Source organism: Periplaneta americana, chromosome 8 (assembly GCF_040183065.1).
Source record: "Periplaneta americana isolate PAMFEO1 chromosome 8, P.americana_PAMFEO1_priV1, whole genome shotgun sequence".
Taxonomy (NCBI): Eukaryota; Metazoa; Arthropoda; class Insecta; order Blattodea; family Blattidae; genus Periplaneta; species Periplaneta americana.
In genome coordinates, this window is record NC_091124.1 from 23,734,332 (window position 1) to 23,753,880 (window position 19,549).

Genomic DNA, 19,549 nt, shown 5'->3' on the forward strand with positions numbered 1-19,549 from the left:
ATTATATTGTAAGAAGTGGGATTCGAACCCACGCCCACAAGTGGTACACTGGTGTCAGAATCGGAACATTATTGACAATAGAGAACCTACAGCAGATCCTGCAAGCAATCACGGAAATGAAAGCAGGAATGAACGAACATATCAGTGAGGTGAAGAACGATATAAGTGAAGTGAAAGGCGACATAAGCGGAGTGAAAGATGACGTCACTACGCAAATTGGAAGCGTTTTGGCCCACGTAGATGGAATTGTCGCCATCGTGAAAGACGAACTTAAAGCCGATTTTGACAACTTAAACAAGAATTTCACAACTATAAACGAGACTGTAGCCGAACTAAGGACGTAGACCATTTCGGCGGCAAAATTCGCGCTCTCGAACGTCGTCAAGAGGAAACGAGTGAGTTGCTGGACAAGAGAAGTATGTTAATGGACCAACATGCTGAAGAGAACAAGCACATCCTCGCGTTGGTGGATCGCCAGGCTAGAGAACATAAACAGATAGTTGCCGAGGAGGTTCGACGTGTCATGCAAGAAGCGGCAACAGAGTTGAGGACTCCGTATAGTGACCCTGCGGCACCATCACCTTCAGCCAGACATTCGAACGTCAAGACGACGAAGTTCGAAGGTACGACGTCTTGGGCGATATTCCGTCACCAGTTCGAGGCCATCGCAGAGCACAATGGGTGGACGCCGGCAGAGAAAACCACTCAGCTGCTGGCCGCGCTTCAGGGACAGGCGTCAGAGATTCTTCACAGTGTTCCAGAAGATGGGACAGCCGCTGAGATAATGGCTGCCTTGGAGGGACGTTATGGTGACCAACTTGCGGCAGCATTTAGGACCCAAGTAAAAACGAGGGTCCAACAGTCAGGATGGCATTCTCGAATAATCTGGATATCTCCCCTCTCTGCCGCGGTCGCTCTCTCTCCTCTTCCCCCTCCTTTCTACGCCACATAAACCCCATCTATCGAGTTCTTAGAAGTAACTTTTAATACTAGTCTTAAAACGAAACGTTCAACACTGGAAGGTTGCGTAGGACCTTCAAATTTTGTAAAATGACACGTATTATTAGTATAATATGTTGTGCCAGAAAGAAAGTTGTGAAAATAATATGCAAGGTATCAAAACGATGTTCCGAATGAATATCTCTGTGAATCTATGTGAACTATGGGTAGTTGCGAAGCCTTTTGAGTGTAGCGTGTGTCCGAGACGAGGGAGAAACAAGGCTGAAACTCAACTTCTATAAACGCAGAGTTAAATAGGGTCCATCATTACGAATAAAATATGAGGTGATGTCGTGGAATTAAACTTACAGTACATTAAATTGGTAAGATATGTTTATTGGTCTCACAAATTAAACCTGTAACAGTATATTTTACAGTAAGTACACAAATACAATGTAAAGCCCACGGACACAGGTTCGTCTTTCTTAGAACCTGCCACTGTTTCTTCTTTATTTCTCTTATTCTGCCCTTCCACCCCTTCTTGTTGTCAATACACACTACAGCCTCACTGAACATAAACAGAAGAAAACTGTGAATTCATTAATGAAAGCACAAATTCTTATTGCATTACGCACAGCAAGTAAAACTGTTGTTGCTGCATCCTACATAGTATATTTTTAATCCGTAATATGTTTAATGGACTCACTCTTTATGTTCATAGTCAGAAATTTAAAGAACATACGCTAGAATGGCACGAAGTTCAGGAGAAATTATGTTAGGTGATAAATTTGTAGTAATTAATTATTATGCTATGACTCAACAATTACTAAGTGTTATATTTTTCATATTATGTCTCTTGTCTTTACTTTTTAATTTCGCTGTAGAATATGCCATTAGGAAAGTTCAGGATAACACAGAGGGTTTGGAGTTGAACGGGTTACATCAGCTTCTTGTCTATGCGGATAAAGTGAATATGTTAGGAGAAAATCCACAAACGATTAGGGAAAACGCGGAAATTCTACTTAAAGCAAGTAAAGAGATAGGGTTGGAAGTAAATCCCGAAAAGACTAAGTATATGATTATGTCTCGTGATCAGAATATTGTACGAAATGGAACTGTAAAAGTTGGAGATTTATCCTTCGAAGAGGTGGAAAAATTCAAATATCTTGGAGCAACAGTAACAAATGTAAATGACACTCGGGAGGAAATTAAACGCAGAATAAATATGGGGAATGCGTGTTATTATTCGGTTGAGAAGATTTTGTCATCTAGTCTTCTGTCAAAAAATCTGAAAGTTAGAATTTATAAAACAGTTATATTACCTGCTCTTGTGTATGGTTGTGAAACTTGGACTCTCACTTTGAGAGAGGAACAGAGATTGAGGGTTTTGAGAATAAGGTTCTTAGGAAAATATTTGGGGCTAAGAGGGATGAAGTTACAGGAGAATGGAGAAAGTTACACAACACAGATCTGCACGCATTGTATCTTTCACCTGACATAATTAGGAACATTAAATCCAGACGTTTGAGATGGGCAGGGTATGTAGCACGTATGGGCGAATCCAGAAATGCATATAGAGTGTTAGTTGGGAGGCCAGAGGGGAAAAGACCTTTGGGGAGGCCGAGACGTAGATGGGAAGATAATATTGTTAAATGTTAAAATGTTATGTTTTATTTAACGACGCTCGCAACTGCAGAGGTTATATCAGCGTCGCCGGATGTGCCGGAATTTTCTCCCGCAGGAGTTCTTTTACATGCCAGTAAATCTACTGACATGAGCCTGTCGCATTTAAGCACACTTAAATGCCATCGACCTGGCCCGGGATCGAACCCGCAACCTTGAAGATAATATTAAAATGGATTTGAGGGAGGTGGGATATGATGGTAGGGACTGGATTAATCTTGCTCAAGATAGGGACCAATGGCGGCTTATGTGAGGGCGGCAATGAACCTCCGGGTTCCTTAAAAGCCAGTAAGTAAATAAGTAAGTAAGTATTATGTCTCTTGTGCTCAACGTAAAATAAATTTAATAGTTATATAAATAGAAATAACACTTTCTTTAAAGAATTTAATGTAATTTTGAATACATTTAGCTGTGTGAAGTTACCGTCAAACTCCAAAATTATTCTAAGTACTGTACAATGTAAATGTTCTATTAATTTACTAACTAGGCAAATTGATGAAACTAACCTTTATTTTAGAAATTATGCAACAATGTAACTCTCATACAAAAAATAACTATTAAGTGAGCTGTATTTCCAGCAGTAACTTGGGATTTTCTTTAATTGATTAACATAATTTAATTTAAGTTATTAAATTGTCGTGTATATGGTGAGAGATTCCATCATACGAACAATAAGTGCTGTTATTTATAATATTTGATATTTGGTGTGGAAGAGAAGGCCTTAAGGCAGTAGGTGTCAGAAATGTAAACTCCAAAACTGGTTGTGGAGCTGGAGACTGCAGTACGAGCTGAGCTCCGTAGCTTACGTTCTCCGCTTGGGTCTGTATCCGGCCGGCCGAACTATCTCTACCGCTTGGTCCGAAGGGTTGTGGGTTCGAGTCTCGCTTCGGGCATGGGTGTTGTGTTTGTATCAGTTTAAGTAAAAGGAAACAAATGAAAGAAGACAGGAAAAAACAAAGGTAACTTCGGTAAACGGCCTCTGGACGGTAAACTTAAAAAAAAAAAAATCCTAAACATCAGATGAGTTGTATGCGCATTCGCTTGATTTCTGTTTTTAAATCTTTCTCGTAATAAAAGTATGAACTTACATAAGGAAGGAAAAAAGCTAAGCTTAAAAAAGGAGTCAAACAGAACTACAGTGTTAAACAAATACATTTTCAGATGGTCATATATCAATAGCAATATAACAGTAATAATAATAATAATAATAATAATAACAATAATAATAATAATATTCTATTTTTTTATTTTTTTATTTTTTTATATTTAATGTGCTGTACAACAGCCAGTGGCCAATTACAGTTCAGCACAAATATAACAAAAACATAATACAAAAATAATTATTACACATAAATACGATTACAATTAATTACAATAATGACGATGAATGGATAACTAAGAATACTATGAGACAATGATAATTGAGTATAATGCTTAAAAGAATACATAAATGATAAATCGTTGCCAAGAGCAAACTAAGTCTATACATTGAAGGGATCAAATTCGCAGCCATGCATATTGGCATTTTTAACGCATCTGGAGACTGGTGAAAGAAATTTCGAATTTCTGATATAGAAAAGTTTGTGGGCTCTCATATCTTTTGTTGGAATACGTAAGGTAATATTGTTTAAGAAAGAGTCACAGGATATATAACCTTTGAGGACTTTGCAAAAGAACAGAAAATCTAGCTCATGGCGTCTAGCATATAGATTTTGACAATTAAAATATTAACATTTTCTCTCATAACGGTACCCGGAATTAATGGGCAGAAATCTGAATGAACATAAGGATATAAATTTTCTTTGTATATTTTCTAATTTAGCCGAGTAAGTAGTTGTAATCGAGTTCCAAACTACAGATGCATATTCGAGTTTCGATCGCACCAATATGTCTTTTTTTGGGGAAAAGAAAACACTCAGCCTTCCAGAAAGTGACCCCAAGAATGGTTCTTAACATGAACAACAGAGACCACGGAAGGTAGGGTTGCCAACCTTTCAGCATTTCCCGGGATCTCCCGTATTTAGCCCTAATTTTTAACAGTATTTTTTTTCTCCTCGAGCATTTTTCTCCACTATTTTTGCGTAATGTGAAAATCTATTTGAAACATTTAATTTTTCCGTGATTAAAGGTGAATTATACCATGGATTCTGTTGTTCCATAGATACACTGAAATGTGTAGTCTCTGTAGAAGGTAATACTTGCTAGAAATAGTTTCAGGACTCAGTAGTTTAAAACCAAACAATATTATAGTTGCAGATTTAGAAAAAAAAAAAAAAACTAGTGAGATGTGTTGCAAGCTTACCAGGCAGCAAAACACATGCAGAGAGTGTTGTCCCTTATGAACGAGTGAACAGATGTCGAAAAAGGAGCATGGCATATCTAATAAAATCGAAAGTGCAAATCACAGTTAACTTTAACTACCCATGCAGGGAATTTTTACAAATTGTTTGAAACTATTAAGCGAGACAAAATGTCTCAAAATATTCTTACTTTAATGCTAAGTGTAGAATACAGTGGTATTTTAGTACTGCTAACTGAAATTAATAATAATAATTTGTCAGTTTTCTATGTGAAATATTGCAGATCGCTTAGTCTCCCGTATTTTCTTCAAAAACAGGTTGACAACCCTAACGGAAGGACACATACCGATGTTTTGGACTCCAAACATGTACATTCCACCTATTGTGATACGTGTACTGGGTGTTCAGTTCAAAATGTGTCTTGGCTCGCTGTATGCCTTCATGTGGCTAGCTGATGAGCCTAGAGAATTCAATCTTCCTACACTTCCGCAGCTCAGGTGTATAATCTAAGAGGCAGAGAAGTTGGCTAGCAAGTACGGCGTTCATTCTGAAGAGTACGTGCCGATACGTACGGTAACGCCGGTAGTGGCAGGAATGTGAACTGTTTGGAAATACGTACTGTCGGGATATGGGGAGAGGGTTAAGACGATTACTTACGTATTTGTTGACATTAACTTCGACGGTCAACATGGACACGGAGCATTTGATTTGTGTTGTGGAATGTTACCGTACGCAACCGATGATAACAAATACCCTGCGTACGACTTGCCGGCGCAAAACACAGTTCGAAAGAGGTTATGGTAGCACACAGACCGTACAGACCGCCATCTGTTGCTACGACGTTCAAGTTATACTGTACACGTTCTCAAGTTCAGATTGAAGAACGCCTTAAATAATAGGCAACTTCTCTAACATATAAAATGAAACTCGCTTCAAATCGGTGACCCAACAACAGTGACGTCATGACACACTTTGAAATGAACACGCAGTATTATAGGTGTACACGGACTTCGTGCGCACACTTTATAATAAGTTCATATGCAATAGTCCTGTAGGATAGCTACAACAGATGAACAACAAGCGAGAATGCAAGACTATAGTTGCGACGCTGTTATTCCCGGTGAAGGCTCTATAAAGTCTAGGTAGGTAGTATCGTTCTTTTGTTGTCGAGCTACCATACGAGTAATCTATTTGCCACACCGTTAAACATTATCATGTCGTAGCTCCTATGATAAATCAAACGCACTGTAATTCAGCAAATAATTGATCGACAAATAACGTCTTCGTATGCTTTCTGCGAACGCCAACGAAAGAGCCAAAATGGCGGGCGATTATATTAAGTATTTATCGAGCCTTAAGAAATAAATAACGTCTTCCTCAGCGAATCACAAGATGCACACGTTTAAATGTAGCCGACCTGCAACGCGATTGGCTGCCGGAAATTAGAGCGACGGGACTATAACAGCGCCCGCAAAGACGAAAACCCGCACGACAGTATTTCCTGTCGTTGACTGCTTGCAAGCAAACATTCCAAGACATCGGGACTTCGGGAGTGATGAACTCTCGAAAGTGAAGCAGCCTTGAATCGTCACAATTGTTTATACCTGACTGAACTTTTATCTACTTTGGCAATTGTTATGTATGTAGGCCCTTATTAAAAGACTAGGAAATTATTTTTCTATATTAAAGATCAAGTATACAATCTCAAGTAAAACAAAACGTTTTATTTAACGCCATGTTTTATATTTCTTAGAAATTCAAATTTATTTATTTTTTATTTATTTATATAACCATAGATAATATCTGATAGTAGAACCAGAAGATTTTGATAATTGCGATACTATTTTCTTTTGTCTATTTATATCAGTTAAATATCTCTAATGCTATTTATTTCAATAATTTATGTATGTTACTCAAAGTTACGAAATCTTTCCACGTCGGCCAAATGCTATTTCGAGAATGATGAGCGAGACTCGAAGCGTACAAGAGTTACGAGACGAGACTCGAAAGACAAATGCAAGGAACACAGCGAGCGAGAGCGGCATTTAGTTTTGTTCACCTCTAATAGCTACCATAATTCTGCAAGAGAAATCAGCTGTGCAATGATTCATTCAAACTGCTCTTCTGACCTCTACAGTTGCTTGATTGAAACAAAAATTACAGAGATTATACTGGGTGTTCATTTCAAAATGTGTCATGACGTCACTGTCGTGAGTCAGCGATTTGAAGCGAGTTTCAGCTTTTATGTCGGAGAAGTTGCGTATTAATCAAGGCATTCAATCTGAACTTGAGAACGTGTACGGTATAACTTGAACGTCGTACTAACAGATGGCGTTCTGTAAAGTCTGTGTGCTACCATAACCTCTTTCGAACTGTTTTGCGCGGGAAAGTCGTACGCAGGGTATTTGTTATCATCGGTTGCGTACGGGTACATTCCACAATACAAATCAAATGCTCCTTGTCTGGGTTGACCGTCGGAGTTAATGTCAACAAATACGTAAGGGTGCGTACACGTGGAGCGTTGATAAACGATAAAAGAAGCAGCGATGCTATATCAGAGAGAATTGAAGCCTGTATTGTCATTGAGGTGTGCATATTGGAGTAACGATGAAAGCGAAGATACACGATAAAAGCGACGAAAATGAAAAGTTCCATTTTCTTCGCTCTTGTCGTTCATATGATCTCTAATTAAGATAATATTAATCTGTATAATTACCGGTGGTTATCTATATATCCGAATATTAATCGATTTATTATTATTTCGGCGTATTAAATTAATTATTGTAGATATTGGCAAATTGATCAGTTGTGTATTTATTCGTCATACATTATGTGATCACAAGAACCAATCACAACACAACGAATTTATACTATCTTTGGGATGAGAAACGGGTTTAATTTTGTACGTATTTAAGTTATATTGACCTTGAACTTAGCAGCTGATATTTCCTATATATCTTATTTCATTAAGTGGATGCATAGAATATCTTCTACTGATAAATCACAATGTTCGCTTCCCGCGTCCTCGTTGCTCCGATATGAACACTTGATTCTTTGATAATACCATAGCGTCGCTAGCTCATTTCTTTTATCGTTTATCGTTGCTCCAACGTGTACTTACCCTTAGTAATCGTCTTAACCCTCTTCACATATCCCGACAGTAAGAAAATAACTCACCTTAGTACGTATTTCCAAACAGTTCACATTCTTGCCACTACAGGTGTTACCGTACGTATCGGTAAGTACTCTTCAGAATGAACGCCGTACTTGCTAGGCAACTTCTCTGGCACATAAGTATTACGCCTCTGTGGAAGTGTAGGAAGATTGAATTCTCTAGGCTCAACGACTAGCCACATGACGGCATACAGCGAGCCATGACACACTTTGAACTGAACGCGCAGTAAAGAAAAGTATGACAGATATAATTTAAACCGATGGGCGGAAAAAAAGACACATAATTCTCTGTGTCCATTTTCTAGCCACCTTCCTAATTTGTAAACTTTACTAGACGACTGGTTGCGGTAGAGGAAAAGTTCGTCGCTATTTTAAGTGTCATCGCTCAATATTTTTTTCGCAGGTACGATGACAGTGATGGTGATAACTACAGCCAGCCTGCCACGTTTTGGAAAAATATATCTGCAGAACACCAAGACCGGTTGGTGCAGAGACTCGTAGTCTCTTTGAACAAAGCTCTTCCCAGGATACAGGTGAGGAAAAAATTCACATTTACAGTTGTGACAAATTTGATAACTTGTACCAAGTCGGCGTTTAAACAGAAAAAAGTTTTTATAAGTAGCTAATACAATTGTATTGTAAGAGTAGATCAGTAGCGGCTGGTGGTCAAAATAATGAGTGTAAATAGGACGGGAGGATATTTTTAGACCAGCTATTGGAAAAGAGAGCCTACACGCAATTAGTAGTGACAATGGAGTTAGATTAGTCAACTTTGCCACATCGAAAAATTTAATTGTCAAAAGTACAACATTCCCCCATAAGGATATACATAAATATACTTTGACTTCTCCAGATGGATTGACACACAACCAAATAGATCACATCTTGATAGATAAACGGAGACATACTAGTATAGTAGATATTCGAACTTTCAGGGGTGCAGACTGTAATTCTGACCATTATTTGGTGATTGGAGAATTAAGAGAAATATTATCAGTAGCCAAGCGAGTAGAGCAACAAGTTAATATTACTAAATTCAATATTTTGAAATTAAAGGACGAGGAAACTAAGCAACATTATCAGGTCGAAATTTCAAATAGGTTTGCCGTATTAGCAAGTTCCGACGAAGTTGACAAAGAGTTAGATGTTAATAGCATGTGGGAAAATATCCGAGACAATATCAAAATTGCAGCTGAACAGAGCATAGGTTATTATGAAACTAAGAAAAAGAAACCGTGGTTTGATGAAGTTTGTTGCATGGTAGTAGAAAGAAGGAAACAGGCAAAATTGAAATTCTTACAGGATCCAGTTGAGGAGAAGAGAGATAATTATTTCAATGAAAGACGGGAAGCAAGTCGTACACTTAGGATTAAAAAGAGAGGTTACTTGAAGGAAAAACTGAATGAGGTAGAAACAAATAGTAAGAATAAAAACATTCGAGATTTATATAAGGGTATAAAGGAATTTAAGAACGGATATCAGCCAAGGGTAAACGTGATGAAGGATGAGAATGGTGACTTGCTTGCAGACTCTCCATCAATCCTAAACAGATGGAAAAACTATTTTGCGCAACTACTAAATGTACATAGGCCAAATAGAAATGATCGGGACGAAATTGAAATACAAACGGCTGAGCCATTTATACCCGAACCCACGCTTTCAGAAGTCGAAATTGCGATAGAAAATCTGAAAAAGTACAAGTCTCCAGGTATCGATCAAATTCCAGCAGAGTTAATACAAGAGGGTGGGAGTGCATTATATAGCGAAATTTATAAACTTGTACTTGCTATTTGGGAAAAGGAAATTGTACCAGAACAATGGAAGGAGTCCATAATTGTACCTATTTTTAAAAAGGGGGACAAAACCAACTGTGATAACTTTCGAGGAATATCACTTTTGTTGACGTCGTACAAAATTTTGTCCAATATTCTTTTGAGAAGATTAACTCCGTACGTAGATGAAATTATTGGGGATCATCAGTGCGGTTTTCGGCGTAATAGATCGACTATTGATCAGATTTTTTGCATTCGACAGATAATGGAGAAAAAATGGGAGTATAAGGGTACAGTACATCAGTTATTCATAGATATCAAAAAGGCTTATGCCTCGGTTAAGAGGGAAGTATTATATGATATTCTTATTGAATTGGGTATTCCCAAGAAACTAGTTCGATTAATTAAAATGTGTCTCAGTGAAACATACAGCAGAGTCCGTATAGGCCAGTTTCTATCTGATGCTTTTCCAATTCACTGCGGGCTGAAGCAGGGAGATGCACTATCACCTTTACTTTTTAACTTCGCTCTAGAATATGCCATTAGGAAAGTTCAGGATAACAGGCAGGGTTTGGAATTGAACGGGTTACATCAGCTTCTTGTCTATGCGGATGACGTGAATATGTTAGGAGAAAATACACAAACGATTAGGGAAAACACGGAAATTTTACTTGAAGCAAGTAGAGCGATCGGTTTGGAAGTAAATCCCGAAAAGACAAAGTATATGATTATGTCTCGTGGCGGGAATATTATACGAAATGGAAATATAAAAATTGGAGATTTATCCTTCGAAGAGGTGGAAAAATTCAAATATCTTGGAGCAACAGTAACAAATATAACTGACACTCGGGAGGAAATTAAACGCAGAATAAATATGGGAAATGCGTGTTATTATTCGGTTGAGAAGCTCTTATTATCCAGTCTGCTGTCCAAAAATCTGAAAGTTAGAATTTATAAAACAGTTATATTACCGGTTCTTCTATATGGCTGTGAAACTTGGACTCTCACTCTGAGAGAGAAACATAGGTTCAGGGTGTTTGAGAATAAGGTGCTAAGGAAAATATTTGAGGCTAAGTGGGATGAAGTTACAGGAGAATGGAGAAAGTTACACAACACAGAACTGCACGCATTGTATTCTTCACCTGACATAATTAGGAACATTAAATCCAGACGTTTGAGATGGGCAGGGCATGTAGCACGTATGGGCGAATCCAGAAATGCATATAAAGTGTTAGTTGGGAGACCGGAGGGAAAAAGACCTTTAGGGAGGCCGAGACGTAGATGGGAGGATAATATTAAAATGGATTTGAGGGAGGTGAGGTATGATGATAGAGACTGGATTAATCTTGCACAGGATAGGGACCGCTGGCGGGCTTATGTGAGGGCGGCAATGAACCTTCGGGTTCCTTAAGTAAGTACATTGTTCTGAGCAAAAACATCACTTTTCAGGATACCCCACAGCGAAAAATCACATGGTGTCCGGTCGCATGATCTTGGTGGCTAATCTGTTGTGCTGGAAATGCTGATTCATTGCAAGAAACTAGCAGTTGCTGCATAGAGACGCAATCCAACACAATAAAGCAAAACAACAACAATAAGGAAACATAACATTGGAAATACAGATGACGCAGGAACATGGTTGTCAACCCACCACTTAATACTCCAGCTATTCGTTTATTCAAGTTATGACATTTGTATATGTGTACAAGTATGAAACCTAAGAACGAATATTGAGGAAAGCGACTTTTGACCCACCTTGTATAATAGCTCAGCATCCAAATAAGCAGCCAATATGATAATAATATTAATCAGTTGAATATTTTCCTTATATTAACGTTGATCTATTAAACATCCCAAGGTATCTTTTAAATGTTACATTACCAGTCATATACTAAACATTCCCTAAAGGGAGATAAAATATTTCCTCCAGAACTTTTGTTTCAACAGTCGTGGTGTCTTCAACTATTTTTCAAATAAGGTAACGGCCTAAAATGCTATATTTTAAAGTTAACAAACAGTAGTAGAAAAGTTTTCCGGGCTATGAGGCCGTGGTCTGTTGGTTGTGAGACCAAACGTTTCGTTCACTGCTGCAGTGAACATCTTCAGTGGTGTCTATTGCTGGTGCGGCTGGTTCTACTGCGTGTGCCGATTACAGTCTGCGCTCGAAAAAAAAAAATCGAAAAATCGAAGGAGAATTGGGAGGAAAATTTAAAGGTACGCAAAACGCGTCCTTGCAAGGGGTTGGGGGCTGTACAAAACTAAATATGTGAGCTCCAAGCCTGTTGGCCACTAGTCTCACTCCGGGTTACGCTGCTCCCCTGAAGGAGCTCTAGAAAATTTTGAAGGGGAAGCCGAAATTGGACGTAACCTCTTAGGTACCACATACGCGAGGGGGGCTGAGATTGATCAATTGATCACGGAACGGGGCGAGGAGGAGTTGGCTGGTGTTTGCCGTTAGGATGGCAAGACGCCGTCATCTCTTGTTCGATGACAAAGCATGTGAAGGCCGTCGGAAGAAGCGCCGTGAAATCTAATCTGCAATTTGAGAGGTCCCTGTCCTTTCAATTTGTGACTTATTGAGTGACCTCGTATATTTAATAGACTATTAATATTATCTGAACTAGGGCATACATCATTTATAAAAAAGGTGGAATATATATGGGGAAGGGCATATAGGTCCGTGGCCCATTTCTTATAGGGCTCATCCCGACATTTGTCTTACGCCTGAGGAAAACCACGGAATACCTTAGGCAGGATGAGTTGTCTCATATAAGAGACTAGCCAAATTGGCTATTAAGTAGGAGGTGATTGTTGTCCTGAGCCTTGTTGAATCGCCTCAATTTTGAGACAAGCCATTTGGCTATATGATGGCTCAATTACGAAGAGGGGAGAGAGATGTAATTAGTTAATTATTTTAAGTAATAGGGAGATTAATGGGGATATGAGTGCAGGTCCGTGGCCCATTTCTTTTAGGGTTCATCCCGACATTTGTCTTAGCGCCTTAGGAAAACCACGGAAAAACCTTAGGCAGGATGAGTTGTCTCAATATCAGAGGCTAGCCAGTTGGCTCTTAGGTTGAATGACTCTATGAATCGATGGATATATACTAGCCAATTGGCTCTATGATAGTTCCATCGATCAACAAAAGTAGATATTGGTAGGGAGGGATTTTGTTTAGCCCAGTTAAGACAAGGTCATTTTACAGCGGTTGCACTATCCAAGGAGTCTCATGGAGTTGAGTCGTGGCTACCAAAACCTGGGAGTAACGCCAGCCTCCCTGTCCTCCTGTCTCAATAGTATAGCTAATGGACCTGTCTGGTGTCTACGCCGTAACCTAGGATCATACTGGCCGAGGCCAGACATGAGCGGGTTGGGGTTAGCACGAGCTTCCGAATACAGGTTCCTAGCCAGTCGAGCAATGAACTCGTCTATGGTTGGCAACTCTAGTTCATCATGGAACTTTCTTTTCGAGGCGACTCGGGGGAGATGGGTAATGAGTCGAATCACCTGGTTTTGGACAACTTGGAGTTTACGGAGATGGGACACTGCCGCAAACCCCCATGCGGGTGCGGCATAGGTAATGACAGAGCGAATGAGGGCCTTATACATGGTAAGTCCTACCCTCAGGTTGTCAGGAGTTAAGGCCGCCAGAATGGGATAGTGTCTACAAGTTTATAAATTTCGCTATATAATGCACTCCCACCCTCTTGTATTAACTCTGCTGGAATTTGATCGATACCTGGAGACTTGTACTTTTTCAGATTTTCTATCGCAATTTCGACTTCTGAAAGCGTGGGTTCGGGTATAAATGGCTCAGCAGTTTGTATTTCAATTTCGTCCCGATCATTTCTATTTGGCCTATGTACATTTAGTAGTTGCGCAAAATAGTTTTTCCATCTGTTTAGGATTGATGGAGAGTCTGCAAGCAAGTCACCATTCTCATCCTTCATCACGTTTACCCTTGGCTGATATCCGTTCTTAAATTCCTTTATACCCTTATATAAATCTCGAATGTTTTTATTCTTACTATTTGTTTCTACCTCATTCAGTTTTTCCTTCAAGTAACCTCTCTTTTTAATCCTAAGTGTACGACTTGCTTCCCGTCTTTCATTGAAATAATTATCTCTCTTCTCCTCAACTGGATCCTGTAAGAATTTCAATTTTGCCTGTTTCCTTCTTTCTACTACCATGCAACAATCTTCATCAAACCACGGTTTCTTTTTCTTAGTTTCATAATAACCTATGCTCTGTTCAGCTGCAATTTTGATATTGTCTCGGATAATGGCCTTACGAAGAAGGGATTGGATGTGATCTCGGAAGTTGAGATGAGAGTCCATAATGATCCCTAAATATTTAATTTGGTTCATCCACGGCATTTCTCGTCCGAAAAGTGTGGGTGGTGGTGGTATGTCTTCGAGCCTCGCTCTTAGTGAAAAGAGTATGGCCTGACATTTCTCTACATTGACCTTGATTCTCCAGTCGTGGAACCACGGCTGGAGGTGATCTAAGATCAACTGCAATCTACGGGACGCTAATCTATAGGTTTTGCCCATCGCCAAGAGGGCAGTGTCGTCTCCATAGATATACAGATGACTACTTCTGCCGTGGATATAGCGAAACGGGATTCATTAATGAATATATTGAAAAGTATGGGCCCGATAATGGAACCCTGTGGGACTCCTGCGTGAATTTCACGGGGGGTGGAGAAACTAGTGCCTACACGGGTTTTGAATGTACGGCCTCGGAGGTAGTTAGAAATGAGGCGTATCATTCCATCTGGGACTCCCATGCCCAGTAACTTAACGAGGAGTCCCTCATGCCAAACCTTGTCGAATGCTCGCTCGATGTCCAGGTAAGCTGCAGCTACTACACGCTTCGTGCTCATAGCCCAGGTAATGTCCTCCGTCATGCGGAGTGCCTGGAGTGTAGAGGAACGACCAGGGTGAAAACCGAATTGCTCGTTCCTGATTTGGGGCAACACTACTTCAGTGAGGCGTCTATGTATAACCCGCTCCGCCAGTTTGCTGAGACAACTGAGGAGACTAATAGGCCTATAGTTGCTTGGATTCGTCTTATCCTTTCCGGGCTTTGGAAAGAGAACTACGTGAGCTTCTTTCCAGGGAATGGGATAGTGACCGGAAGCCAAGATGTTATTAATTATCTCTGCTATGCGCTTCATAGCTGACCTTGGGAGATGCTGCAATATAATTCCTTGGATACCATCGGCTCCTGCGGCCTTATGAGGGCCGAGGCGACGAATGAAATGGGCGACCTCGTGGGTGTTCGTAGGTCGTATCCCTTTTCCGAAGTTACTGTAATAACATTATAGCATTATGTCCATACAGAGAAACTACACTTTCCAATGGTGAAATAATAATTAATTACACAAATCGGTTAATTTAGCTTCCGATATTGCTTCATACGAACACAGAAACATTTTCTGTAGGCTATGATTCATAGCTTTCGAGTGTTGTTGACCAAGGCCCCTTATAGACGAAGTCATTTGTTTATTTCATTACACGGCCTTAGATGGCAATTATTTTAATTTTAAAACTCATTTATCTCATTAAATATCAGTCCTATCAAAATTGTTCAAAGACTAAAACTTATCGGAAATCATTTTTAAAGAAATGTTTGCTATGTAACATTTTTCATAAAAATCACTAATAAGCGAGATATTTCGATTTATTTAATTCAGGCCCCCTTATAACCCCCCTTTTAAATAACGTATTTTGAATGCCATATAGCCTAAAATCTAAGTTACAACGAACTTAATTTATATTCAAATTTTCATCGAAATCCGTTCAGCCATTATCGCGTGAAAAGGTAACAAACATACAGACAGACAAGACAGACATACAAGCAAAAATTTCAAAAAAGCGTTTTTCGGTTTCAGGGTGGTTAATTATATATGTTAGGACCAATTATTTTTGGAAAATCGAAAATTACCAGAAAAATTTCGGCTACAGATTTATTATTAGTATAGATTACACTATTTGTTAATATTTCTTATTATAGGTCTTACTTGAAACGTAGAACGCTAGAATTTACAAGTATTTATAAATTAAAGAGTATTCCTCTGTTCTCATAAACGTAATAGTCTGTATTCGCAAACAATAACAAATTCAAGGAAGTATTTTTTACAAGGAATTATTTACGGCAGATACAATAAGCTTACTTCTGAGCTCTGTCTTTACTTTGAGAGCTTTTACACTTCTTTCTTGTACAGGGACATCACTTTATTTTTACCAACATTTTTAACATTAACCTGGCTATACTCGGAAACACTGTTACCCCCTTCCATTGCAGGAGTTTGGTGTTACTAGTGCAATATGTAAACAAATCATTTTACTAGCTATAGGGGGAGAGAAAAGTACTGTATCCATTTATGTTACAGGGAAATACGATATTAGGATTTTCAGTTTGATCATTACTTTTACGGTATTTTATCAAAATACGGTAGACTAGTAACATTTTTTTTTCACAAACTTAACTCTTCAGGCGGTTTTATTCATTATATATTGGCTACTTTATTCAGCATATTACCGTACTTTCGGTAGCTCTAATCTTCACTTCAGCTCAGTCCACACAAATAAAGTTATTCAGTCATGCTACACACCGTACCTTTGCGAAATACGCAGGAGCGGGTATTTACGAGATCGCGAAGATCACGACATAATAGATATACAATAGGTTTTTACTAATCTTTACGAATTAAGTGATTCTGATTAATAATATCCGGACAAAACAATCACGACAAATCGCGAAATAGAGTTCTTAAAGCGAAATATGAACACATTCGCGAATTATTATTATTTACGTTTTATAGCGAATTTCATATTCTGACAATGAGTTCTTTTTTCGGACATTTTTTTATTTGAATTTGCTGCACATTCAAGTAGGTTACATTACGTGGTATTCCAGGTGTTCTGATTACATTAGTGAACTCAAAAAACGGAGAATTCAACATTTCACTAATAATTTGAAAGTACTAATTTCAGGGCTGCAAGTTTTTTTTTTTTCGTTTTTAATGAATGTGTGTTAAATACAGTCTCAATCCAAGAAATATTATCTATTGGCCATACCGGACCTTTACCAGAATCCAATGAACCTTTAATGTTAATTATTTGGAAAGTAATATTCATACTGATTTAATACTCTAAATTCAAAACGATTGTATTTTCCAAAATTTCCATTAATATCCAACAAGAGTACAAATCAATCTCCAACAATCTCCGCCGACACCAATATTAAAAAACACAAACGATAAAATTAATCTCCATAAATACCTGCCCCTGAAAATAAGCTTCAATAATATAGGCTCTTCCTTCTATGGAAAACGCAACCATATTTCTGAAACACACTATACTCTGTACTGCTTACTTCACTGCTAGCAGACTTCGAATGAAATAGCGGCCGTAAGTTTGCGTGGCTGACGGGAGCAAGAAAGTTACTGCAAGGGGTGGGAGTCAAGTACATTGAGAAATGCAGGTACAATAAAAATGCAAGTAAAAATAAAGTGATGTCCCGGTATTAAACTCTGCCTCAAGCACATACAGTATATATGGAAGCAAAGAGTATATTTGGAAATTCTGACTTAGGCAACATTACGAACAGTTCGATTCCTGATTTTGCTGGAATCTGAGTGGCGTGCTTTCTGCAGATTTATTAATTCAAGCTATAAATTTTCAGGATTTTCTATCGGTGTAAGCCAAAAATATTTCAGAAAAATTTCGATTCCTTGTCAATTGTCACTGTTTCTCCAAACTTAGCAGTGAATTCTGCTGTAGGTCTTGAAGTAGGGTCTTATATTTGATAAGAAGATTTTCTTATCACTCTTCAAGATAGTTTATAGTTAAAGAAAGTGAAGTTGTCAATGTTCTACATGATACTACCACATTTAAATTTACCCATAAATATTCTTAGCTAGTCGATTATATGTTGTGCAATTCTGTAACTCGCACGCACAACGTGTGCTAATGATATTTGATATCAGTCTCACCTTGTTGATATCTCATTTTTACCTTTAGCTGTTCTAAAGCAGATGTAGACAGTATTTCTTTACTAAAACCTTCACTGTTTACTTGTAATATAAAATGTCATGCGTAAGAAAGTGTAATAGAATACAAGTTTTAACTCTCTATCTAATAAAAAAATTCTCTTTTTACTCGTAACTAAAGGGAAATGATCTGGGAATTATATTGTTTTTCGCTTAAAACGAGCCGCCACTTACTGCAGACGCGATCGAACTTGTGTCTTGAAAGAACCGCACACAGACAGTACAGCTAAACTATTTCCAACTAAAGATTGAAGTAGACGTAAACAAAACCGAAATGTATTACTCCGCAATCGCAATCTAGCTACCAAAGCAGCCACCAGGGCGCATTATTTTCAACAAGTGAGCACGCAGGGCAGCCACCGTCTGATATATTACAGACATTTCAACACATTCATTGAACTAACCCGTAAAATGCTCACAGAGGGTTAATATTTATTATTTCTCTACTGGGAATAGTGGATTTTAATTTCCTGTAGATTCGTGATTGAATGTTATTCTTTGAAGAGTGGAGAATTTCTTTAATTCTACAGAAATTTATTTGAGGTTGACAACACTGAATCTCGCACTATGTTATACCAGCCGTGCTGATGTGTTCTGTGAAGCTGCAAGTCACCTTGGGATTGATTTAATGCCTATTACGCATGCGCGTTGCCATAATACACGTTACAATGATTTAACACGCAATGTCTGAAACTACTAATATAAACATGTTTTTTTTTAGTTGGTTATTTTACGACGCTTTATCAACATCTTCGGTTATTTAGCTTCTGAATGAGATGAAGGTGATAATGCCGGTGAAATGAGTCCGGGGTCCAGCACCGAAAGTTACCCAGCATTTGCTCATATTGGGTTGAGGGAAAACCCCGGAAAAAACCTCAACCAGGTAACTTGCCCCGACCGGGAATCGAACCCGGGCCACCTGGTTTCGCGGCCAGAAGCGCTGACAGTTACTCCACAGGTGTGGACTATATATAAACATGTTGTTTAAATCGTAAGAAAGTGTTCTTATAAGCATGTTTAATTCACTCGTATTCCATGTATATTATACATTTTATTATTTTAGAAGGAACTATTTTAATATGAGGAAGAAGATGACAAGCATGAGTTTGGAGGCGTTGTGCGTCCAATAGCCAATCAGGAACCATTAAGCCACATGCATTTTATTTACATTTACTTCAATCTTTAGCTGGAAAGAGAGAAGTACAGAGTCCGTTCTACCTGCACTGAGATTGTGTTGACACTTTGAGAGCACGAGTTGCCCACCCATTGGATATATATGATACTGCCGCCGCATATAGAGGATGGGAAGCCCCAGACCATCCCCCCCCCCAAAGATACCATCGCCATATTATACTATATCTAAACCGTTAAAATCAAGATAATGCATTATAAAGACAGATAAGAGTATCAGTGTTAAGAGTAACGCCTACGAGACATAAGAGTAGTTCAAAAGTGGCGTAATTATATTGTGAACATCTGGCGTCTTCTCATCAACTACCGCCCGCTCCGGTATTGTGCACTTAAATAAAAACAGTTCTTTATGCCTATACAGTATGCGCATATCACACGGAAAACATTTTTTCGATTATCTCAAAACTCTAAATAATGTGGAATTAGTTTTT

The 19,549-nt window shown here is 38.6% G+C and overlaps 1 protein-coding gene across 1 annotated transcript in view; it reads left to right on the forward strand.

The window, feature by feature from the left end:
• Positions 1–19,549, forward strand: part of LOC138704583 (uncharacterized) — a 321,702-nt gene that overhangs the window by 59,929 nt on the left and 242,224 nt on the right. The gene's annotated exons all lie outside the window — the stretch shown is intronic.